The 26568-nt window shown below is 43.4% G+C and overlaps 1 pseudogene; it reads left to right on the top strand.

Annotated features, from left to right (window-relative positions):
• LOC150027946 (uncharacterized) lies at nt 1-25412 on the top strand (annotated as a pseudogene).
• The last annotated feature ends 1156 nt before the right edge of the window (nt 25413-26568 follow it).

Genomic DNA, 26568 nt, shown 5'->3' on the forward strand with positions numbered 1-26568 from the left:
ATGGCTGGAAATGGGATTTCAAAACCTTTTTCAGCTGCACCAGAAAAAAATCGGTTAAAAGGTTAATTCAATCGGTTGTTACATGCTTCTATTGCATGAAGAAGGTTCATTCAGTTAGGTTCTGCAGGTTTCGAAAATCTTTTGTTCCTAAAGGGATCTTTTATTGAACCAAGTGTGTTCAAGCTTTGAAGAATCCAAACCCTTTGAAGGATGATGAAAGGCTAGTTGTGCTTGCTGTTGCTGAGCTGTCTTTTAGATAAGATCTGGGGTAGATTTTATATGTAATCCACTCTTGATTGAATCCAAAGCATAAACACTCTGAATCTTTTTAAACGAAAAGTGTTTTTCAAACTAAGTGAAAAACAACCTTTTGTTTTGTCGAAACAACCAATTGTTTTATACTTACGTGTTTTTAGAAATGGTTGAAAACTGTTTTTATGGTTGACTAGCTGTCAAAACCAAAAAAAACCGATTGATTCGTGGAAACAACCGATTGTTTGTTTTGGTACCATAACAAAAAACTGTTTTGTGCTTTGACTGAGCATTAAATGATTTTCTAACTATTTACGCTCCAGTTTTTAATGCTTTGACCAATCTTTAAATGCAATTAATAGTTTCTTGAGATTATGCAACAAACAACTTTGTTTTAAATATAGTAAAACAGATTTGGGTTTTACACAATGTACCGCCCTGGTGGACGGGTGTGATGACGTGGCATCCTGCTACAGTGTAGGCATGTTGACAAGGCGCCAAGTTGGCAGATAGGAAGGAAGTCGGGAAGCACGTGTGATCGCCGATTGTTAAGTTGGCGTGTTCCGATTTCCAGTTTACCAGAATAGGCGATCGCCAGGTTGAAGATGAAGTCGCCAGATGTAGACTCAGGCGACCAAGCAGTCGGAGATCGCCAGAATAAGCACATCGCCGAAGACGAAGGAGAAGCAGATTATGAAGGCGGCCGGCGAGACCACAGGGAAGGTGTATGAATGCCCTAACTCGCCAGTTTCAGTAGAGATCGCACTCCTAAGTTAGCTATGCACTGGGCAGTACCATGCATAAGTAACTTAGCCAAAATAAGAGTAGAAGCAGCGCCAAGTCAGGGAGCCTCCAGATGATGGCATGTGTACAGTTGGATGCGAGCCACGTGTCCAAGTCTGTAACTGCCAGGAGAGAGAAAACCACCAGGTATATAAGAGTTCTTAACAGACTTTCTGAGGTACGCACGTTCAGTTCATACACTTTACGCTTGCGAGTGAGAGAGGATTTGCACGGTTCTCGTTCTTAGTATTTGGTGATACCGTCACTGACTTGAGCGTCGGAGTGCGATCGGCCGCAGCGGCGCCGTATCGTTTCTTTGCAGGTTCTTGAGATAGATCCAGAGGAGGAACGGAGGTGAGAAGCGGCGCGCACGACGATCCTCTGACAAGGCATTCTCCAGCGCTCCGGTCAACAGGCAGGATCATCAGGCGCCCACCGTGGGGCCGTGTAAAACTTGCTCCCATCCACAGCGTGGGTTCTTGGAGGTTTACGAAGTTTTCTGCGTGGTTGTGTGCTGGTGCAACCATCGTTCACGGTTTGTCTGAATTTCGTTCGGTGAGTTTGCGTTTGGTACCGTTTGTTTGGCTTTCGATCGGTGGAGTGAGGTCTTCTGTTGCTTGCGCGCAATTTGTTTGGTGGAAGTTCGAGTTCTTTCGCTTGTTTGGTTGTCCGCGGGGAAACGGTGGTTTTTGGTGAGGTTGTGGTTTTCTTCGAAGGTTTGCGGTGTTCTTGAGTTCTTACGCAGTTTCTTGAGTTTTCTCCGATTGATCGCTGATTCGATCGTGGTTGAAGTGTTGTTTGCTGTATTTCTGTGGTTCGCTGAAGTTAATGAGAAAAATGAGAAGCAATCGTTCCAGTCCCGTGGCGCCTGTCGCAGCTGAAGGCGACGCCGCCATGACCATGGCGCAGATGGCAGAGATGATGCGCTCGTTGCAGGCCACTGTGGAAGCCTCGCGCGTCGAGCAGGCAAGGATACATGAGGACCTGGTCGCCTCTCGCGCCAGGAACGAGGAGCTCAGCAAGGTAACTGAGGAGCTGCGGCGAGCTCTTCAGGAGCAGCAGGGACGTTCTTCTGCTGAAGAGGTGGCACCGTCGACGCCACCTCGTGTGTTCCCAATGCCTTTTATTCAGGCGATTACCGACACGCCTATTCCCACGACTGTGGTTCCGGTTAAAGCTGTTTTTACCGGCGTGGAGGATCCAGAGGCTCATCTGACCACGTTCCACACGCAGATGATGCTGTCGGGAGGGTCAGACGCCGTCTACTGCAAGATGTTTGTGAGTACGCTCCAGGGAACGGCGATGGAGTGGTTTGTGAGCCTGCCTAATGGCCACATAACCAATTTTCAACAATTCTCGAAAATCTTTGTCAAGCAGTACATTGTGAATAAGGCACCGCCGAGGGTGTCCTATGATCTGTTTGATATAAGGCAGTACCATGGGGAGTCCCTCAGAGACTACCTCAATCGCTTCGGCGCGCAGATGGTCAGATCGCCGGCCAAGGATGAAGAAATGTTGGTCTATGCCTTCAAGAAGGGCGTGCAGCCAGGGCCATTTTGCGAGGCCTTGATCAGGGCTCATCCAGCGACGTTTGCTAAAGTCAGGCGACTTGCGGTGGCCCACATCGCCGACGAGAGTGAAGTCGCTGAGAAGAGAGGCAGCGTGGCTCCCGCCAGACCACGCGCCCAGACCAGGATCCAGCCGCAGAGGGTGCTGGAAACGGCGGCGGCAGCCAGGAAAGACCAAAGGACTCGCTATCCTTACGATAGGAGAAATAAGGGAAGAAGCCAAGCGCGCCAACAGCCAGCACGCCGGGAATACAATCGCCCGCCTAAGCACAAGTTTGTCATGGGTCTAGCGGACCTGATCGCTATCCCTAACATATCTGCTAGGTTGAAGGCGCCCGAGAAGGTGGGCGACAAGGTGCTGGGGTCAAAGCCGGACGCCTGGTGCGAGTTCCACCAGTGTTTTGGCCATAACCTGGACTCGTGTTTGTCTTTAGGATACCAGCTCGACGACCTGGTTAAGAGCGGGTTCCTAAAGGACTATTTGCTGGACAGAAGGACGGGGGGAGCATCGAGTTCCCAGCCAGCAGGTGGAGAAGCCCAGCAACACGAAATGCCAATCCACGGGGAGATCCACACCATTGCAGGGGGTTTTTCAGGTGGTGGATGCACCGCATCGCAGAGGAAAAAGTATGCGCGATCGGTGATGGCAGTGGACATGTTTGAGGATCACTTGCCGGAGGTGGACATTACGTTCACAAAGCAGGATCTTCGGGACGTTGTGCCTCATGACAACGATCCCATAGTTATTTCGTTGATAACAGCAGGGAGGAAGGTCCACCGAGTTCTGGTGGACCAAGGAAGCTCGGCAGACGTGATGTTCTGGCCGACTTTCACGCAGCTGGAATTGCCCCTTGACCAGCTGAGGCCCTATGGAGGGTGCTTATATGGATTCGCTGGTGACCAGGTGGAGGTCAGGGGGTACATTGAGCTGAGAACCACGTTTACAGATGAGGTTGGGTCGAGGACGGAGAAAATCAAGTACCTCATCATGAACGCCCCTTCAGCATATAACATCCTGTTGGGAAGGCCCACTCTTAACAGGATAGGCGCAATTCCATCGACTCGGCACATGAAGGTGAAGCTGCCGTCCATGGAAGGGGTGGTGATCACGATCAAGTCGAATCAGAAAGAAGCGAAAAGGTGCTATAAGAATAGCCTGAAAAACAAAAGGTCCGTGAGCTATGTAACAACCACCCCACCTCCCGGTGTGAAGCCCAGACCGCCGGTAACAGAGGATATCGCTGGAAGGGATGTAGAGATGATAGACGCTGAGCTGGGGGAGAAAGAGGCTGGCCTGGATGAGGAAGAGGCGCGGAATCGCCCCGAGGAAGCGAGGGAACTGGGAATCGCCAAGGCGGTGATCGCCAGAGAATCCAGGCCCAAACCTGTCGAGCAGTGGCTCGAGAAGGAGATCGGAGGGAAAGTTTTCAAGCTCGGAAGATCTCTAGAGGTCGATCTCCAGGACCAGATCGCCAAGGTGATTGAGCGGCATCTGGACGCGTTTGCTTGGTCCGCTTCGGACATGCCCGGGATCGATCCCGACTTCTTGTGCCATCATCTGGCGATGGACAACATGGTGAGACCGGTGCGACAAAGGAGAAGGAAATTCAACGAAGAGAGGAGGCAGGCGATCAGGGACGAGACACAGAAACTCCTCGCTGCAGGCCACATCAGGGAAGTCCAGTACCCTGAATGGTTGGCAAATGTCGTACTGGTGAAGAAGAGTAACGGGAAATGGCGCATGTGCGTCGATTTCACCGATCTGAACAAAGCTTGCCCAAAGGATTCGTATCCTTTACCAAGCATTGATGCCCTGGTTGATAGTGCTGCAGGGTGCAAGCTGCTGAGTTTCCTGGATGCCTTCTCGGGCTATAATCAGATCAAGATGCATCCCATGGATGAAGAAAAAACAGCCTTCATGACGGAGAGGTCGTGCTACTGCTATAAGGTGATGCCGTTTGGGTTGAAGAACGCGGGGGCCACGTACCAGAGGTTGATGGATCGAGTACTTGCGCCGATGCTGGGAAGGAACGTGCAAGCCTACGTCGATGACATGGTTGTGACCTCGCAGGAGAAAAGCAAGCACGTTGCAGACTTGGAAGAATTGTTCACGAAGATCGCCAAGTTCAAGTTAAAGCTCAACCCGGAGAAATGCATTTTCGGCGTGGAGGCTGGAAAGTTTTTGGGTTTTCTCTTGACTGAAAGGGGGATAGAAGCTAACCCGGACAAGTGTGCCGCCATCTTGGCGATGAGAAGCCCGGCTACAGTAAAAGAAGTCTAGCAGCTGACAGGTCGGATGGCAGCCCTATCTCGCTTCGTGTCAGCAAGCGGAGAAAAGGGACGTCCCTATTTCCAATGTCTGCGGCGCAATAACAAGTTCGCTTGGACGAAAGAATGCGAGGAAGCTTTTGTCAAGCTAAAGGAGTATCTGGCGAGCCCGCCGGTTCTGTGTAAACCACTGGCGGGTACCCCTCTCAGGTTGTATTTCGCTGTGACTGAGAGGGCATTGAGCGCGGTGCTCGCCCAGGATCAAGATCAGGCTCAGAAGCCTATTTATTTCGTGAGTAAAGTGTTGCAGGGCCCAGAAACGAGATATCAGGCCCTGGAGAAGGTTGTGCTGGCTGTGGTGTTTTCGGCGAGGAGGTTGCGCCACTACTTCCACAGTTTCACAATACTGGTGATGACTGACCTACCCATCCAGAAGGTCTTGAAGAAACCTGACGTTGCAGGAAGAATGGTGAAGTGGGCAGTAGAGCTGTCAGAATTTGACATTAAATATGAGCCTCGAGGCCCGATCAAGGGGCAAATCTTCGCAGATTTTGTGGTCGAGCTCTCATCAGAGGCGACGCGGGTTGAAGGTGACGATTTTCGTTGGGTACTCTCGGTGGATGGATCGTCGAACCAGCAGGGTAGCGGTGCTGGAGTCATTTTGGAGGGAACCAACGGCGTGCTGATTGAACAATCTTTGAGGTTTGCCTTTAAAGCCAGCAACAATCAAGCAGAGTATGAGGCGCTGATCGCCGGGATTTTGCTGGCCAAGGAAATGGGAGCTAGGGTGCTGATGGCTAAGAGTGACTCGCTGCTAGTCACCGGGCAAGTAACAGGCGAGTTCCAGGCTAAGGATCCACAAATGGCGGCTTACTTGGCGTATGTGCAGGAATTGAAGAGTTCCTTTGCCTCTTTTGAAGTAGTGCATGTGCCCCGAGAGCAGAATGCCCGAGCTGACTTGCTGGCTAAACTCGCCAGCTCAGGCAAGGGGGGTAGGCAGAGGACGGTGATTCAAGAAACTCTGAAGACGCCGAGGGCATTTGTAGCAGATCACCTGGTCCTTCAGGTAAGCAGGTCGATGGAGAGAGCAGCGAGAAGCCACAAATCTTTGACGCAAGAAACTCTGAGATCGCCGAGAGTTAGAGCTTGTCGAGGAGAGAAGGTGGACGTGATGCAGGTCTGCGCCGCCCATGAGCCAGACACTTGGATAACACAGTACAAGCGGTGCTTGGCAGATGGCCTCCTCCCGCTAGATCCAACAGAAGCTAGGAAGGTAAAGAAAAATTCCAGAAAGTATACACTGATTGATGGCGATCTGTACAGGTTTGGGTTCACTCACCCACTCCTGGAATGTATACACGGCGAGAAGTGCACGAGAGTTATGGCAGAGCTCCACGAAGGTATATGTGGAAGCCACGTCGGGGGTCGAGCTCTGGCCGCGAGGACTCTCCGTGCAGGCTACTATTGGCCATCTATGAGAGAAGATTGCAAGAAATATGCCCAGTGCTGCAAACAATGCCAGCAGCACGCCGATTGGCACAAGGCACCTCCCGAGGAGTTGAAGTCGATCTATAGCCCTTGGCCGTTTCATACTTGGGGAATCGACATCCTGGGACCTTTCCCCCTGGCGATCAGGCAAATGAAGTACTTGGTGGTGGCGATTGAGTACTTCACCAAGTGGATTGAAGCAGAACCAGTGGCCCAGATCACCGCGCACAAGATCGAAGGTTTTGTATGGAAGAACATCGTGTGCCGGTTTGGAGTGCCTAAGCGCCTGGTGTCAGATAATGGGACGCAGTTTGCAAGCCACCTGTTGAAAAAGCTTTGCGAAGGGGTGGGAATTCAACAAGTGTTTGCATCCGTCGAGCACCCTCAAACAAATGGCCAGGTGGAATCAGCTAATCGGGTGTTGTTGAGAGGTTTGAAGAGAAGGCTTGAGAAAGCCAAGGGAAGTTGGGCTGAGGAGGTACCCCGAATAGTTTGGGCGTACCACACCACCGAGCAGTCAGGAACCCACGAGACCCCGTTTAGCTTGGTCTACGGTTGTGACGCCATGATTCCAGTGGAGATCCAGGAGAGCTCGCCGAGATTCCAGAACTTTGTAGAGGAAGACTCGAATGAAGAGAGAAGGCTGAACCTGGATCTGCTGGATGAGGTCAGGGAAGAAGCGAGGCTGAAGGCTGAGGCGGTGAAGAGGAGGATCGAGCGAAGATACAACTCAAAGGTGGTGCCAAGGCAGTTTAGAGAAGGCGATCTGGTGATGAGGAAGGCTCACCAGTACGAGATGGAGAATAAACTATCACCCAAGTGGACTGGACCGTTCAGAATAACCGAGGCGCTCGGGAACGGAGCCTACCGCTTAGAGACGCTGGAAGGAGGGGCGATTCCTCGCACCTGGAACGCCACACACCTGAAGTTGTACTATAGTTAAGAGCTTTGTAAGTAAAGACAAACACAATGTTATATTACAATGTCTCTGTTAAAATAGTTTGAAGGGGGCGCTCTTTTTTCCCTAAGGAGGGTTTTTAATGAGGCCACCCAATAAAAGAAGAGTTTTCGAAGTATAAGGTGTTTTCAGATTGCATATGTGCTATTTTCAAAAGTTTCGAAGAAAGACCTTGTCATTTGTACATGATTTAAGGCAAGAAAAGATATGTCGCGTGTTTTCTAAAAGTTTTAAAGTCCTCATCGTTTTTCGGCGATTAGAGGCACCAGTTAAGTTTTAAGTCCTCATCGTTTTTCGGCGATCGGAGGCACCAGATGAAAGACCTCAACGCCCTCGCGCGTCTTGAGGCAAGTAAAAGACCTCCTCGCCGTCGAGCGAGTGCAGGCGAGAAAGAGGAAAAGTCCTCCGTGTTTCTGGGAGCGAGAAGATGTAACTCCCGGGGCAACGTAGAGGCAAGTTAAAGACCTCCTCACCGACGAGCGAGTGCAGGCGAGAAAGGTCCTCAGTGCATCCAGGGGGGAGGAGATGTACACCCTGGGCAAGTTGAGGCACCAGATAAAGTCCTTATCGCCGTTGTGCGAGCTAAGGCCAGTTAAAGACCTCCTCACCGTCGAGCGAGTGCAGGCGAGAAAAGGTCCTCAGTGCATCCAGGGGGGAGGAGATGTACACCCTGGGCAAGTTGAGGCATCAAATAAAGACCTTCTCGCCGATGAGCGAGTTCAGGCGAGTTAAAGACCTTCTCGCTTATGTGCGAGTATAGGCAAGATAAAATCCTTCTCGTCTTGAACGAGTTCAGGTATGGCGAAGAGGGTGGAAGAAGCTTGAAAGGTGGCTAAGGTAGGTTCGAAGAGAACGCCTAGCCAGCCAGTCTTTAGCTCTGAAGTTCAGGGGGGTAAAGGAAGATCCCAAAGGGCATTTCTGCCCCAGATAAAGAAATGACTACCAAAGCATGAGGCTAGGAAAAGCTGGTGTTACCAAGAGGTCTTGGCGATCGCGAAAAGTTCAAACACGGCGAGAAGGTTGAAAGACTTGTTTGATAAAGTAGGTCGAGTGGGACGTTGTTTGAGCCAATGATTGAGTTACAGTTCGTTGCTTGAAAGCTTTTCTTATGATCGGGTTAGTGCCTCAAGAGTACAAGTTGTTTAAAGCGATTATTGCTTAAGTTCGAATCGGCTCGAGGCAATTACGCCAAAGGTCGTGTTTGCAAAATCGCTAAGTTAAACTCGGCAAAGTCAAACATACAAAGAAGGTGAAAGCGCTTAAAAGGAGTCAGAAGAAAGAATATCCAAGTTTCGCGATTGAAATAAGTAACTGTTCAAAACACATATGCACGAGTTTTGTTACAAGATATATACAAGCAGAATTATAAAGTAGCAGATGAGGTGGAGTTGGTTGAGTCTTCGGCGGGAACGACCTTTCCATCTACTACTTCGTTGTTTATCGACACCATGCTGAGGTCGAGATCGGGGAATAGGCATGCGAATTGTTCCCGAGCGGCTTCAAATCCAGCAACCAGAATCTGAGCGGAGCTTAGCTTAAGTTCTTCAATTTGCCTTTGAAATTCTTCAACTTGTTGCTTGAGCTCCTTGTTCTGCTGCTCCAGCTCTTCGACCTGTTTTCGGAGTTGTTCGTTGGTCTCTTGAGCATGAAGAAGGTCGTCAGCAACCTTCTTGGATTCCGCTTGAGCTTGGGTCAACTCGGCAGCCATCTTTCCTTTTTCCTTGTTCGCCTCGGTGAGATCATCCATGGCGTCATCCCTTGCTTTTTCTACTTGCCCAAGTAGTTTTTCGCGGTAGATCGACCTTTGCTCCAGTTTTTGTACCTTATCGGCACTAGCTTGAATGTGAGCCTCCAGGTTGCTCGCCTTGGTGCGCAAAGGCACGATTTTGCTTTCTAGCTCAACTTTCTCTTGGGCAAGGTCGTGAATTTTGCGGCGAAGGTCGGTGGCCTCTTGACGCGCCAATCTGAGCTCGGTGCTCATCGCGTCTTCTACTCGGGAATGCTCCATTTCCGCGAGCGTCAGATTGGCAGATAATTTCTCCACCTCGAGCCTCATAGTGCAGTTGTCGGTCCTGAGGTTGAAGAGTTCATCTTGAAGCCTCCTGGTGGAGCTCTCCACAACCCTCGTTATGATCGATGGGATATCCTCTGCTATGTTTTTCAGTTTAGCAGTCAGAGGTTCCCACATCCTCGTGACCTCGAGGGAAAGGTTTGCGGCTTGGAGAGGCGCCAGGGGGGCTTGTTGAGGGTTCTCGTCGCCACCTTCCTTAGCAATATTTTCAGTGGTTGCTTCTTGGCGTGGCGACGCAATCGGGGATTCGGTGATTAGGATTGGAGAGGTGTGAGCGACCTCATCCCCGATTGGAACGATTCCTGCAGCTGAAGTGTTGGAAGGGGGGCCCCCTCCTGCTGATATATGTGGTGTAGAGGCGCTCGGGGGGTCCTCCAAGAAATTTGGCTCGGGGGCCTTAGTTGCAGGTGGCGCAGTGGCCAATGGAACTGCTTGGACTGGTGGTGAAGGGGCTTGTGGTGTCGGCGATGAGGGAGGAGGAGCAGGCGTTGATGGGGGTGGTGAGGTTGGAAGAGGGGGTTGAGCAGGTGGAGAAGATGGTGCCACCCTCTTCCTTTTCGTGACAAGGCCATCCTCTGTGGCCTCGTCGTCCTCTTCTTCCTCTTGGACGACTTGGGGGGCTTTCCGCTTAGGCCTCTTAAGGACCAGCTTCTTGCGTTGGGTGGGCCCCTTGGGCGGTGATCGCCCATGAATGATGGCCTTCTCGACCGCCGAGTTGGGCACCGTCTGGGAACCGGTCGCCAACCCGTGATTTCGGGCGAGCGCCTTTAAGTCGGCGAGCATGTTCTTACCCAACATGGTATCTGCATGAAACGAAAGTGCATGAGTTAGCTCAAAGGAGAAAAGGATAAGTGTATGAGGCAATGAGACAGCAAAAACAGGCATATGCGGAAAAGATAAAACCAAAGTCTTGTGCGTGTCGCACAAGACGCCCAGAAACAGTATCAGAAGCAATATCAAGACAAGAGTGTAGCGTCCTAACCTATTTGGAATTCCAACTGGTCCTCAAAGAACTCGAAGGAGATCAGGGTGGGGGTCAGGAATGTTATGTTGGCATCCGCCACCCTCTTCCAGAATAAACAGAGGTCTCGGTCCAAAGCTCCCATGCTATCAGGACTTCTGGGCCTCCTGAAGCAGCTCTTGGACTCCTTTTTCCCCTTGTCCACCCAGTACAAGGGGAAGCCGTCGAGAAGGGACATGTCTTTATCATTTGCGCGCACTTGGATGAACTTCCCCTTCCAATCCTTGTACGACTGCTGGAAGATGGTGAAAATGGATCTCCCAGCAATAGCATTCAGGCTGACCCACAGGCGGTCTCCTGGGTGCTTGGCCTCAAACAGGAACAAAAACACGTCCACCGACGCGGGTAACCCCAGGTGGGCGCACGTTATTTCGAAGGCTCGAACAAACGCCCAGCTTTTGGGGTGAAGCTGGGCGGCAGCGATGTTGAGCTCGGTCAAGAGTTCCCTCTCAAATCGAGTGAGAGGGAACCTGAGCTTGACCTTCTTGAAGAAAGTGGTGTAGACGAAGCAGAAGGGCCCGTCGGCACTCACTTTGTCATCGGCACACATTGGCAGAGCGGCGGGGCAAGGCAGCACCATCATTCTCTCGTCGTGCTCCTTGTGAAACGATTGGTGGGCCTCGTCCCCATTGGTCAACCGCAGAACCGCTCCTGCAGTGTTCACCGACGAGGTCTCCTTTAGAAGGGTTGGGTTAGCCCATGGGTATAAAATCTTGAAGTCTGGCAGAGGGATGGGGGCTCCTCCAGCGTTAGATGGAGTCGCCTGAGCCAGGGCAGTTTGGGAAGATGTAGGCCTCACAGCCTGCGAAGAGGAAGCACCACGAACTTGTGTTGAGTCGTGTGCTTGTGAAGGAGGGTTTCGCGCTGATGGAGGGGGGTTCGGGGTAATCTTGGTGCGAGTCATGGTAGCAACTGCAAAGGAAGAAGAAAGAGAAAAAAATAATGATCAGGAGGGTTACAAAGGCTGACTCGATCATGGAAGGAAGGTGAAAGACGAACGAATGTGAGTTCGTTGCAACGATCGACAAAGCCCTAAGTTACGCAGAAGGAGAAATGGAAAAACAGCCCACAGCGTATGCACCAGACAGTTACAGGATGATGCAAATCGGTGAAAATGTAAGGAAACCCAGCAGATGAAGGAAAGTAGTTACCTTTCGATGATCAGGAGAACGTTGAAGGGAGGTGGTGATCTAGAGCGTCGAGGAACGTCGAGAGCTTTCGCAGAAGGAAGTGAGAGCGTATGCAAGTGTGAAGAAAGTGATGGAACAGTAGGAGCGTAAGGGGTTTAAGGGTTTTCCAAATAAGTTTTGGAAGCGCTAACGGCAGATGAAGAGAGCCGTTGATGAAGCCACGTGTCGAGCAATCGGTGAAGGGTTTGGTGGAGCGTCAGAGTAGCAGAAAGTACGATCGCTTGGAATTCTGCGTCAGTGCCACGTAGATCGGTGTTGACGAGGGCTCTTTCAGTCTTTTCGCTAGACAAGTCTTCGCTTAAGACTGGGGGGCTTGTGTACCGCCCTGGTGGACGGGTGTGATGACGTGGCATCATGCTACAGTGTAGGCATGTTGACAAGGCGCCAGGTTGGCAGATAGGAAGGAAGTCGGGAAGCACGTGTGATCGCCGATTGTTAAGTTGGCGTGTTCCGATTTCCAGTTTACCAGAATAGGCGATCGCCAGGTTGAAGATGAAGTCGCCAGATGTAGACTCAGGCGACCAAGCAGTCGGAGATCGCCAGATTAAGCACATCGCCGAAGACGAAGGAGAAGCAGATTATGAAGGCGGCCGGCGAGACCACAGGGAAGGTGTATGAAGGCCCTAACTCGCCAGTTTCAGTAGAGATCGCACTCCTAAGTTAGCTATGCACTGGGCAGTACCATGCATAAGTAACTTAGCCAAAATAAGAGTAGAAGCAGCGCCAAGTCAGGGAGCCTCCAGATGATGGCACGTGTACAGTTGGATGCGAGCCACGTGTCCAAGTCTGTAACTGCCAGGAGAGAGAAAACCACCAGGTATATAAGAGTTCTTAACAGACTTTCTGAGGTACGCACGTTCAGTTCATACACTTTACGCTTGCGAGTGAGAGAGAATTTGCACGGTTCTCGTTCTTAGTATTTGGTGATACCGTCACTGACTTGAGCGTCGGAGTGCGATCGGCCGCAGCGGCGCCGTATCGTTTCTTTGCAGGTTCTTGAGATAGATCCAGAGGAGGAACGGAGGTGAGAAGCGGCGCGCACGACGATCCTCTGACGAGGCATTCTCCAGCGCTCCGGTCAACAGGCAGGATCACACAACACTAGATTTGAGATTTTGAAAAGTTGAGATTGCTTAGAGATTGAGTTTGATCAAAGTGTGTGAGATAGGATTTTCTGCTTCTATTGATTTCAAATTCGTTCTGTAACAAGTGTAATCCTTTGTATATTTTGAAAGAACCTTGTTTGGTTGATGAGAAATGTTGTGTGTTCTTAAGAGGATCAAGATCAACATTCTTAGTGTTGGTATGTTTGACCAAGAGAAGTGTGTGTCTTGAGGGGATCAAGGTCACTTCTTTGGTTGTGTTGTAAATGATCTAGGTTTGATTGCTTAGTGGAATTCCTCAGTGGTTCTGAGAAGACTGGATGTAGCTCTGTGCAGGTCATGGTCAAGTCTTCTCTCTCTGGAAATCTGGTACCCACTCATGTCATTGAATGCTTTATGATTCTGTTTTTGCTATAAAATTTGTTGCAGCTAATCTATTTCACAAGAACAACCAATTGCAACATCTCTTGCAATTCTTGTGTGAGCTTATCTCTGTTTCTTCTCTGCCATCATGGAATCAAGTCCTCCCACCTCAAAGAGAGTTAAAACCATAGCAGTAAGGTCTGGAGGAAGGCTAGAAGGATGGTTTTCTGGTGATAATGATCTTATTGAAAGGTATAGGTTTGAGACTAGCACCAAAGTGATAAACAACTCCAAAGTTGTTTGCTTTGATTGGCTGAAAAGCCAAAAGCTAGATAATGTCAGAAGGATGCTCAAAGATCAATCTCTCAAAAAGTTCTTGGAGATGAAGGGGAATATCTACCCAGATTTGATTGGAGTGTTCTACACAAATCTCAAATTTGAGGGAAACAACCTTGTCTCTCATGTGAAGGGTGTAGATATGGAGATCAAATATGATGTGTGGACTGCAGTAGCTGGTCTAAAATATTCTGGCCTCATAATCAACAAGGGGAACCTTGGTGTAGTGGAGGATTTCAACAAAGTCCAATACTACAAGAGCTGTTTGAAGAATCAAAATGCTCAAGTTAGGACTTGTTCAGTTGGTGGCTTGAGGCTTGATGAAAGGTTGCTGGCCCTTATTGTGACTTGGATTCTAACTCCAAGGGGGAGCAATCATTTTGTTCTTACAGAGGAGGACCTGGTGTATATCTACTGCATTATGAAGAAAATCAGAATAAATTGGATCCACATCATCAAAGAGCATATGCAAAAGGCAATGAGGTCAAGTGACTATCACTATCCATATGCTGTTTTGATTTCTAAATTTTTGCTGTATTTTGAAGTGAATCTGGAGAATGAAACATCCGAGTTGGTCAAGTCAACTCAAGAGTTGAACAATGGATCTCTCAGCACAATGGGGTTCACCAAAATAGGTGGCAAATGGATAAGCAAAGATGGTGACCATGGTGCCTTATCAAGTGTTGCTGCTGATCTTGAAGAAGGTGAACATGCTGCTGATATGGATTTTCAACATGAAGATCAACCTGAAACACATCAAGATGCTGGACCCAGTGCTGATGCTGGAAATCAGGAAGATGGAATGCCAATCATGTCTTCTTTTGAAAGATACATGGTCAATAGGCTTGATGGCTTTGCGGAGAACCAAAGGAATCTCCACGATCTGTGTGTAAGCAACTTCCAGAGCATTGATAACAGGTTTAACAGCATGGATGCACGCTTCATGTCTTTGGATGAACAGATTGAGGCAGTCCAGAACCAGATTTTTGATCTTCAATATGTTGATGATGAATGAAGAGGAAAAACAACCGGTTGATATCTCGAAACAACCGATTGTTTTTGGTGTTGTATCAGTTTTTCTGTTTTCTGCTTCTGCTTTTTAATTCTGATGTATTAAGAACAATTATCTTTTCTTATCTCTTCTTTTTGTCTATTTGTGAACACAAATAAGGGGAGATTTATGTTGTTTTTGGTTTTCGTTATTAATTTCTGCAAAACAGTTGTATGGTTGAAACCTTATAGGTTTTTGCTTTGATATTATGCTCTGAAATTCTGTTTCTGTTTCTGTGCTAACCAAATATCAGAAGTCTATGCTTTGCTTAAAACTGTGTCTTGCAGGAACTGCTTCAGATTCAATAAGGTATAACACAAGCATCAGGGATTTGTCTTCATCAAATAGGGGGAGCTTGTTAAACCAAGTGTGTTCAAGCTTTGAAGAATCCAAACCCTTTGAAGGACGATGAAAGGCTGGTTGTGCTTGCTGTTGCTGAGCTGTCTTTTAGATAGGATCTGGGGTACATTTTATATGTAATCCACTCTTGATTGAATCCAAAGCATAAGCACTCTCAATCTTTTTAAAAGAAAAGTGTTTTTCAAACTAAGTGAAAAACAACATGTTGTTTTGTCGAAACAACCGATTGTTTTATATTTAGGTGTTTTTAGAAATGGTTGAAAACTGTTTTTATGGTTGACTTGTTGTCAAAACCAAAACAACTGATGATTCGTGGAAACAACCGATTTTTTGTTTTGGTACCATAACATAAAACTGTTTTGTGCTTTGACTGAGCATTAAATGATTTTCTAACTGTTTACGCTCCACTTTTTAATGTTTTGACCAATCTTTAAATGCAATTAATAGTCTGTTGAGATTATGCAACAAACAACTTTGTTTTAAATACAGTAAAACAAATTTGGGTTTTACACAACACTAGATTTGAGATTTTGAAAAGTTGAGATTGCTTAGAGATTGAGTTTGATCAAAGTGTGTGAGATAGGATTTTCTGCTTGTATTGATTTCGGATTCGTTCTGTAACAAGTGTAATCCTTTGTATCTTTTGAAAGAACCTTGTTTGGTTGTTGAGAAGTGTTGTGTGTTCTTGAGGGGATCCAGATCAACATTCTTAGTGTTGGTATGTTTGACCAAGAGAAGTGTGTCTTAAGGGGATCAAGGTCACTTCTTTGGTTGTGCTGTAAGTGATCTAGGTTTGATTGCTTAGTGGAATTCCTCAGTGGTTTCTGAGAAGACTGGATGTAGCTCTGGGTTTTAAGTGAACCAGTATAAACCTCTGTGTGCATTCTCTTTATCCTTAATCTCTTTAATTCAGTTCTGATATTTGCAAACTGGTATAAACAACCGATTGTTTTTCTGGTGTTGTTGTTTTTGCTTTGTGTTTTGGCAAACTGATTTCCTTATCAATTGTTTCTCGAAGTAATTTCATTCTTGGCTTAAAAGTTTGCGAAAACCCTTTTTACACCATTCACCCCACCCCCCTCTAGTTTAGAGCCATACATTCTAACATCTTTAAATGGATTCCCAAATGTTTTGATGGTTCAAAAGACAAGTCTAAGACAAAGTGATGGCATTTTCATGAAGGTCTTCTTGAATCATGTAGAAAAAGGGTGCGGAAGCTATGGAGGTGTGTGAGCAAAATCCTCCTAAGAGTGATGGTGATCTTGGAGGTGCATGATGTGTATGAAGCTAGGGAGGTTCGGCCAACCCAAGGAGAAGTGAAGGAGATGAAGTTTAGAGCCTAGAATTTTAGGGAGAAGCAAAGCTTGGCACAAAATGGCAGCATAACTTTACTCACAATAAACTTGAAATTACAAGGTGTAGGCTCCTCCTTTTATAGGCTAAGGAGGACCATAATGCAACCCTAATGCTAGCCAAATGAAATGTAAATGTGAAGCACATAGGTGCACATGGCACATGGGTGCACAAATGAGCACATGGGGAGGGGTGTGTCTAGCTTTTATGCTCACCCCCTCCATGGGCTTTCTAGACCGGCCTTGGTAAATTTAGAGGTTTTTTTAGAAACTCTAAGTTTAGCTAGGTTGGTGTTTTAGGTGCCAAAATTAATTCTAAGAAAATTACAAATAAAGTTCCTATGCTAATTTTGACAAGAAATTAAAGTCTACTCTACACTAGAGTTTATGGCATTTGAACATGTAAAAGAACGTCTTCTTGGATCCTCTTGGCCATAACTCTATGGTTGGCCCAAATCTACCCTTTGGTGGGCTTGCATGTGGGCTTGTGCTTGGGCCTCTTCCATCATCCCCTCCCTCTTGAAAAGGATTTGTCCTCAAATCCATTGCTTCTTCTTTTTCATGGCTAGGGGAATGGATGTGGCTGGATGGTGTCCATCATCTCCTTCTCCTAGAGAAGATCTATCCTTAGATCTAGAGATTTGATCTCGGATAGCAGCCTCTTGCTTCTTCAACTATGCTTGCCCTCCCGGATCAAACGTCCACCTAGGGGAATTATCAAATAAAGAAAATGAGTTGGTTGAAGCAGTTATATACAAATCAATTTTATGAAGTTGCCATTTTTGTTTTTGGCAACTTTTTACAATATTTCTCTTTTGATGGTTGCATGTGTTCTCTAATCCTCTCATGCTTTGTAAAATTTTCAATAGTGGTTACTTGTTCCTTAGGCATAATTCCTTTAGGAAGTGGTAACAACGCAAAAAGAGATAGAGGACTATGTTCACATACAACTTCAAATGTAGAAATATTAGTAGTCTTGTGGACTACTCTATTGTATGCATGCTCAATAGAAAAATGATACTCATCCCAAGAATTGTGGTTGGCTTTCATGATTTCTCTAGGCATAGTAACAAGAGCTATGTTTTCAATTTTATTTTGACCATTCTTTTGAGGATGATAAGAATTTGAAAAGGACAACTTAGTTGCAAGTTTTTCCAAGAGAATCCTTAAATGATGGTTTTCAAATTTTGGAGCTCTATCCAACACTAAGTTTGAAGAGAAATCATGAAGACTTGTCACTTCTTTAAGGAAGAGTTTATCCATGTCCATGAAAATGGAATCAAAACCTTTTGTTGTCCTAGGAAGATCTAATATGAAATTTAGGCTTATGTCTTCCCAAGGATCATTTGCAAAAGGTGAAGGAGTATAGAGTTCATGAGACATCGCCTTAGATGTATTTTTAAAACACGGAATGTATCTAGGGTAATGTCTTTGAACATCTTTTCTCATGGGTGACAATAATTTTCCTTTTAAAAGCTCTAGAGTTTTATCAACTCTAATTTGACCCATGAGTTCTCCTTCATGAAGAATTTCTCTTTTATGTGTGAGGGTAGTCTCGTTGATACAACCTTTGTTCGTGGAAATTTCAATTCTTTGCAAAGGTTGTCTCAATAAGACATGACAAGTTTCTTTAGGCACTACTTCACATAAAAAATTGTCTTTGTAGATGCCTATAGATGACTTGACCTTCACTTGGTGATATCTTGGCATGTATGTAAAATAATCTACTATATTTTTATCTATGCAAGCCTTTTTTAAGGATTCTTTTTTTTTTTCTAGGCTTGCAAGTGTTCCTTTACCAAAGGTAAGGCTAGGTTGTTCAACAAGAGGTATATTTTCAAATGTATTTTCAACTTTTCCTTCTTGTTGAATGACCTTGTGGGAAGGAACACTCTTCTCCCACGCCTTTTATTTCCCAAGGGTTTTCTCTTGCTTTTCTATTTTTACATTTTCTTCACTCTCACTAGCTTCTTTTTCTTGGCTACTATTCTCATCTTTGTCCCTTAAGATCATAGATCTTTCATTGAAACATTGAGATGCTAATTGATCATTGCCAAGGTATTCTAAACATGGAATTTCTCTAGCTTGAGTGTGAGAGATATGCTTGGTTAGGTTTTCTTGTCTCTCTTTCCTAGCTCTCCTAGGGAATTGTTGATGATATTCATTTTTCCTAAGACTTTCTTCCCCAAGATAATCATGATGTTTAGAGCTAGATGCATGAGAATGTAATTTTTTTGAAAATTGAGACTTCTCATTCTTTGCTTTAGTCAATTCATTTGTTTTGATCTCATTCTCCAATTGTTTAGATGAAATTGATTGAATATCCTTAGTAAGTTGTTTCAAAAGAGATTTCAAGGATTTCACCTCACTTTTAAGAGATTTAGAGGAGTGAGAAGACATGACTAAAGCTTTGTGTGTAGAAGTATTTTACCTTGAGAAAAATTTAGGGAAGTCAAAGAAGGTAGTCTTCCAGGTAAGGGAGGTGAGTCACAGTGGACTACTTAAATACCAAGCCTTTGCCTTAGCCAAAAACTATCCCTCAATGTCTTCACACAAAGCTTTCTCTTAGTAAACCACTTGGAACACAATTAAGTTGAGAAATCAGATTTTAATGCAAGAAAACAATGCAAGCTAACTAATCAACAAAGCTATACGGTTTATCACAAACTTAACAAAATATTCATGCAAAGCGTCACTAACTAAGCAAAAGAAAAGGCAATTACAAACAATTAACAAGTGCTAATTAAGAATTCTATACTAGTCGGCCCTAGGTGAGGCTTCTTGGACACTTTGAGCCCTTGAAGACACACTCACCGTCTAAATCGTAATTAAGAGGTAATTAACACAAATTAAGTTGTAAGGAAATTAAGAAAACTCCCTTTGTTGATCCTCTTTTTGCTAAATGCACCTCCTTGTTGTCTTTGCTTGTTGGCCTTCCAAGTGTTTGTAGTGTTTTTCAAGAAAGCTTGTTTCGGCCTTGGCTTTGTTTCCCCTTAGAATGAAGGTTTTAATTCTCCAATTCTAGCACCTATCAAAAGACTAGACCTTACCCAAGTCAAGTTTCCATTCAATTAAGCACCAAAGGAGAAATAAATTCCAGCACCAAATTAGAGGTCAAAGAACAAAAGCAAGAAACAATTTAATTGAATAAAACAGTACCACCAAAAGGAGTTAGATTATGACAACTAGAAAGAGGTCCAAGAAATATTAAGCAAGCAAATAAAAGGTACCAAAATAAAGGTAGGCACACAAAAGAGTCCTAAGAATGGCACTAGAATTAGATGACCAAATAAAAAAACAGCACCACTGGAAAATGTTGTGGGCCAGAAACGTGTTTTTCCCCGATTTATGCTGAGCTGTATTTTTAAAATTTGACTCTGAAATTTAATATGCAAGATATTCAAGATATTAGCTAAAATCTGGCTTTGGAATCACTCAAAACGCATGCACCATTTTTTTTTAATAAATTTTGCAATTTTGGTGTTCAGTTACGCCAGCTGGAACGCCTCAGATTTGCACACTGATTTTAAAAGATTTATCATTTTTTTTCTGTTGATTCTTTTGATCTAATTCTTTTTTTTTCCTTTCTATAACACTTTAAACTTGCATATTCCAGAGAATCAAAATTTTCCTATTAGTGGAAATATTTTTCTGGATCAAAACAGCCAAAACAGAGAAGGTGAAAACAGGGGAATCTGGAAAACTGGAAAAAAACAGCAAGATACCAAAACTTAAACACAAAGGAATTTAAGAAACGGAATTTGTGTAAGATCTAAAACACAAATATGAACTCAAACTAAAATTAAAAGGCACCAAAAGATCAAAGAACAGCAGATTCAAGCAATTAAAGAGACCCAAAATCAAGAAACAATTAAGCCAAATAAAAGGACTACTATGAATTGTTGACAATATGGATGAACATGACTTGACAAAACATGTATGGATTCAGAAAATAAAGACTCAAAAGCATAATATGAACCAAATTAAAAGCAATAAAGACTCAAAAGCCTAAAAGAAAATAGCAACTCAAAGGTGTATGGAATCCTATCACAATTTGCACAAGAAATTGTTCAAGATCAATTGAACAAAAGTGCTTCGGTTGGATCTTCCACAAAGCACACCAAAACAAATTAAAATGCAAAAAACAGCAAGACAATTAAGGAAATAAGATGAACAACATGAAAATAAAGAAGAACTAGAAATGAAAAGACCAAAAGCAACTCATCTTGAAGAACCCAAGCTCATGATACCAAATGATGGCATTTTCATGAAGGTCTTCTTGAATCATGTAGAAAAAGGGTGCGGAAGCTATGGAGGTGTGTGAGCAAGATCCTCCTAAGAGTGATGGTGATCTTGGAGGTGCATGATGTTTATGAACCTAGGGAGGTTCGTCCAACCCAAGGAGAAGTGAAGGAGATGAAGTTTAGAGCCTAGAATTCTAGGGAGAAGCAAAGCTTGGCACAAAATGGCAGCATAACTTTACTCACAATAAACTTGAAATTACAAGGTGTAGGCTCCTCCTTTTATAGACTAAGGAGGACCATAATGCAACCCTAATGCTAGCCAAATGAAATGTAAATGTGAAGCACATAGGTGCACATGGCACATGGGTGCACAAATGAGCACATGGGGAGGGGTGTGTAGTTTTTATGCTCACCCCCTCCATGGGCTTTCTAGACCGGCCTTGGTAAATTTAGAGGTTTTTTTAGAAACTCTAAGTTTACCTAGGTTGGTGTTTTAGGTGGCAAAATTAATTCTAAGAAAATTACAAATAAAGTTCCTATGCTAATTTTGACAAGAAATTAAAGTCTACTCTACACTAGAGTTTATGGCATTTGAACATGTAAAAGAACGTCTTCTTGGATCCTCTTGGCCATAACTCTATGGTTGGCCCAAATCTACCCTTTGGTGGGCTTGCATGTGGGCTTGTGCTTGGGCCTCTTCCATCACAAAGGGTCCCATGTTTTTTAAGGGACCAAACCTTGTAATTTAACAAGTTCTGCTTTGCAGATTTTTTACTCTACTTGAAGGGTCAGAAAGAACAAGATCTCAAAAAGATTTGAGTACAAGTCAAAGCCTTGACCTGATTCTATGATCTACTTACATTTGTGTGACTGTAATCTGAGGATAATTTTCTTGTTCTTCTCTTGGTTGAAACAATGGCTCTTAAATCCAGTTCAATGATTGTTCTCTATGCCTGGATTATAAATAGCTTGTATTTCTTTTATGCCTTATACAAAATTGTGTGCCTTGTAAACCTTGATGTTTGAAATATAATGATGGAAGAGGCCCAAGCTCATGCCCTAGTTCAAGCCCAACAACTAGGTCCATGGCAAAGAGGATTCAAGAAGATTGGGACTATGCTACTGATGGCAGAGAAAAGTTTCTTTATATGTTCAAAGAAGACCACAAGAAGTAAAGCCCAAGCCATGAGAGCTAGTTTCTTTATTTGTAATTTCAGTAAAATAGGGTTTCTTTAGCATAATAGGGGGTGTGCTTATCATTGTAGCTTGAGTAAAGCCTTTTAGGGTAAGAAGTTAACCTAGCTTCTAGAAGTTTGCTCCTAGGGTGCGACATTGACTTTAGTTAAAACCCTAGCAGCTGTTTTTTTGTGTATTCCCCTTCCTACCCTTGCTCCTTGTTCTCCAAGGCACTTGCACCTATATAATGGGGTGTTTGGCTCATGTTTTAATAAGATCAATGTTATGAGTAAAATGCTGCCAAATATTGTAAGCTTCTACTCCCTTGTCTAGTCTCTCTAGGTTAGACACTTTGATCTTCACCTCCACCTTTCTCCAAGTGATATGGCCAAACCAATCACTCCCCATACCTTTCATGCACCTACAAGGAACCCGTAGCTCTATATGAATCTTCCTTGATCCATCACATCCATTGCTTTCGCCACCCTTTTCAAAATCTCCAAGAAGAACAACCCATCTTTTGGTATCAACCCATCATTTGGTATCTAGAGCTTTGGTTCTTGAAGAGATAAGTGTTCTCTTAATTTTATTTTTTGATTTTTCTTTAGATCTATTTTGTTCACCTTGCCTTGATTGTCTTTCTTTTTTTTATGTCATTTTAATTGTGTTGCTGTTTTAAAATTGTTGTACGGTTTTATTTTGGTTCAAATTGTTCTTGAGCTTCCAAACTGTTTTTAGGTTCCATTGAGTATTTTGTGTTGGTTGTTTTGTTTTTAATTTTATTTGAGTCTTATTGATGTTTTAATTGGTGCAAAGTGTTTGTGGTTGAGTCTTTTTTATATTTGAATCCATACAAATTTTGTCAAAGTCATGTTCATCCTACAATGTTATAAATTCCTAGTGGTGCCTTTTATTGTTGATTTGGTTGCTTGATTTTGACTTTGAGTGCAGTTTATATTTTTGTTTTTAAAGCTTTGGTGCCTTTTATATTTTCATATTTGAGTTCATACTTGTGTGTTAGTTCCATACAAGTTCTTTTCCAATAATTTCCATTGTGTTTTTGAAGTTTCCTTGTTGTTTTCTAATTCCAGTTTAGGATTTCTCTATTTTCACTATTACTGTGCTGGCTGGAATCTTTCCCAGAAATTAATTCTATGGGTGAAAAATTATGAAATTTTGGATTTGAGTAGTTTTATGTGTTGAGAAAAAGTGAAAAAAAGAAGTACATCAAAATTCAAAATACAAAAAAGAAATGATAAATGAAATACAAACAGAGTGCAAAAATTCTGACTCTGGAAAAACGGTGATGCGGCAGTGATCTTGAAAATAATATTAAAATTATTTGGCTCACTGTTTTGGTGAAATTATAACGCCTATTTTGAGCTAAAACATTGAAGTTTCTGTGGTTAAAATTTCAAGCTCAATTTTGAAGTATTCTGTCCAACATAAATTTGGGAAGTTGTGAAAAATTTACACAAAAAAATTTGGTTGTCTATTCTAGTTCCATTCACTAGGATTCCAATTTGTGTGCTACCTTTTTTTTGTGTGCCTTAATTTTTTGCTTGTCAATTTTATTGAATACTCTTAAGTCTTGTCAAATATCAACTCCATTTGCAGTAGTCCTTGATTTTAAAATTTGATTTTTGTTGCTTTAAAACTTGTTTGACCTCTCTTTGGTGGAATTTACCTAAAAAGTGTTTTGGTGAGTAGTGGAGCTAAAATTTTGTTTTGGTGAAAGCTATATCACTAAAAGGGAGCTGGATTAAAGACTCAAGGTTGAATAACCTAAGGAGACAAAGCAAGGGACAGCAGCAACCTCACTTGAAAAATACACAAATATACACAAAGGAACTACAAGTGAAGGAGTGCATAGAATAAGACTTTACTTTTTGTGCATAAAAAAATTGTTGACCTAATTTCATTGTATTTCTTTGAGTTGTAATTCGCAAGAACTTTGATTAATTAGTGGATTAATACGCTTTAGTCGGTGAGTGTGTCTTCAAGGTTCCAAAGTGCCAAGAAGCCTCACCTTAGGATTCGACTAGTCTTAAAGCTTTCTAGATAGCAATTTTCTTGTGTGATTTATTTCTTTACATTATTTTCTTGCATAAAACTTTGTTTTCCTCTTTGATTGTGCTCTAAGTGAATTACTTAGAGAAGGGTTTGTGAAAGTATTGTGGAGTAGAATCTGGCTTGGAAAGGCTTGATACTTAAGTGATCCAAGGGATCCACCTCCCTTTCCTGGGAATCTAACTACGATACTCCACCTATCTTTCTTTTAGTAAATTTCTTCTAACACATAACTTTCAACATGGCTTCTCATTCTTCTAGTCCAAGTGAAAGTGATAGAAAGTCTATAAAATCTCTTTTAAAACAATTAGCCAAAGACTTCCAATCACTATCACATAGACAATTGCAACATGAGGCTCAAATCATAGAAGATAAAAAAAGAAAGGGATGTTCATCTTGTTATTTTAGAAGAGGAGTTGAAAATTGTGAAAGAAAATGATGAATACATTAGAAACTTAAAAAAATCACATGCATCTAATTCTAGGTCGAGTGACTGACATGCTGAGGGGAGTCTGAGAGTTAATGATTATTATCAACCTCCACCAAGAAGAACTAGAAGAGAGAGCCACAAAGAGACTAGGGTAGACCTACCTCATTTTTATGGAAAGGAAAATGTTGAAACATATCTAGATTGGGAAATGAAAGTAGAACAACTTTTTGTTTGCCATCATGTTAGTGAGGAGAGGAAGGTACCCTTAGCCACTTTAAGCTTTCAAGGAAACGCTATGTATTGGTGGACAGCCTTAGAGAGAGATAGGCGCCTCCACAGGGACCCTCCCATAGAATATTGGAATGATCTTAGGGGATCCCTGAGACGCCGCCATATTCCTTCATACTACAATAGGGAGTTAATGGACTAGCTTCAAAGACTCCAACAAAAGAACATGAGTGTAGAGGAGTATAGGCAAAAGATGGAGTTTTACATGATGAGAGCCTCTATTAGGGAGGAAGAAACCACCACTATAGCTAGGTTCTTAGTGGTCTCAATCTTGAGATAAGGGATAAAGTGGAACTCTTGACCTATAGGGACTTGAATGACTTGATCCAACTTTGTATAAAAGTTGAGCAACAAAATTTGAGAAAAGGATCAAGTCGCGAGGAGAGTTCTTACTCTAACTCTTATCCCAATAAAGAGTATAGAAGAGAAAGAGAGGATAGTATTTCAAAAGATAAACCCAAAGAAACTCCCAAAAGTGTAGGAAAAGATGTGTCTACCTCACAATCCCGCAGTAGAGATATCCAGTGCTTTAAATGTCTTGGTAGAGGTCATATAGCATTGCAATGCCCAAATAGTAGAACCATGATCTTAAAAGAGAGGGGTGAGTATAGCAGCTAAGATGATGAGTCTATTGGGGAAGAAGAGAAAGAAGATAGTAAGGGGGCATATCCTTGTGAGGGAGAATTAATGATGATCAGAAGAACCCTCAACAATCACCCTAGTGTGAACCATGAAACACAAAGAGAGAACATCTTTCATACAAGATGTAAAGTTTTAGAAAACATTTGTTCTCTCATTGTGGATAGTGGTTCTTGCTGCAATTGTTGTAGCACTAGGATGGTTGAAAAACTTAATCTACAATTAGTATCTCATCCGAAACCTTACAAACTTCAATGGATCAATGAAGATGGGGAACTAACTGTAGACAAGCGAGTAAAAGTCAGTATTTCTGTGGAGAACTATAAAGATGAGGTTTTATGTGATGTAGTACCCATGGAAGCCTATCATATCTTATTGGGAAGACCATGGCAATTTTATAAGAAAGCTATGCATAATGGGCTTACCAACGAGATTACTTTTACTCATAAGGAAAAGAAATTTTTACTTTATCCTTTAACACCCTCATAAGTGGTAAAGGACCAAGTACAAATGAAACTAAAAAGAGAAAATGAGAGAAACAAAAAAGAAAATAGAAAAAGACCTTAGAGAGAAATTTGAGGCATGGGAGACGAGTGTTCCTTCCCACAAGGTCATTTAGAAAGAAGAAAAAATTGAAAATAAGATTGAAAAGATACTTCTATCTGAACAACCTTCAGGCCTCCTTCTTTGTAAAGGAACACTTGCATCCACTGCCACACTTTCTAAAGTTTGTGAGCTATCTCCTTAAGTCCAAAAACTTTTAAAAGAATTTGGTGATATATTCCCTAAGGAAGGACCCATTGGACTTCCACCTGTTAGAGGTATAGAACACCAAATAGATTTAGTTCCACGAGCTAGTCTACCAAATAGACCATCTTATAGAACTAATCCTGAGGAGACTAAGGAGATAGAGTCACAAGTTCAGGAATTATTGGAGAAAGGCTGGTTCAAAAGAGTCTAAGTCCTTGTGTTGTACCTGTTTTGTTGGTGCCAAAGAAAGATGGCACGTGGAGAATGTGTTGTGATTGTAGGGCCATCAATAATATCACCATCAAATATAGGCATCCAATTCCTAGACTTGATGATATGCTTGATGAATTGCATGGGTCCACTATATTTTCTAAAGTTTATCTCAAAAGCGGATATCACCAAATAAGAATCAAAGAGGGTGACGAGTGGAAAACTGCTTTTAAGACCAAATTTGGATTATATGAGTGGTTAGTGATGCCTTTTGGACTCACAAATGTACCTAGCACTTTCATGAGGCTTATGAATCATGTCCTTAGGGATTGCATAGGTAAATATGTAGTAGTTTATTTTCATGATATATTAGTATATAGTCAAAGCCTAGAGTCCCACCTAAGTCACCTTAGGGAGGTTCTTTTAGTGCTTAGGAAAAATAGTTTGTTTGCTAATATAGATAAGTGCACCTTTTGTGTAGATAGTGTAGTGTTTTTAGGTTTTATAGTAAACAAAAATGGGGTACATGTTGACCCCGAGAAAATCAAAGCCATCCAAGAGTTGCCAACCCCACAAAATGTAGGAGATGTTAGGAGC

Source organism: Phaseolus vulgaris, chromosome 4 (assembly GCF_051622355.1).
Source record: "Phaseolus vulgaris cultivar YP4 chromosome 4, ASM5162235v1, whole genome shotgun sequence".
NCBI lineage: Eukaryota > Viridiplantae > Streptophyta > Magnoliopsida > Fabales > Fabaceae > Phaseolus > Phaseolus vulgaris.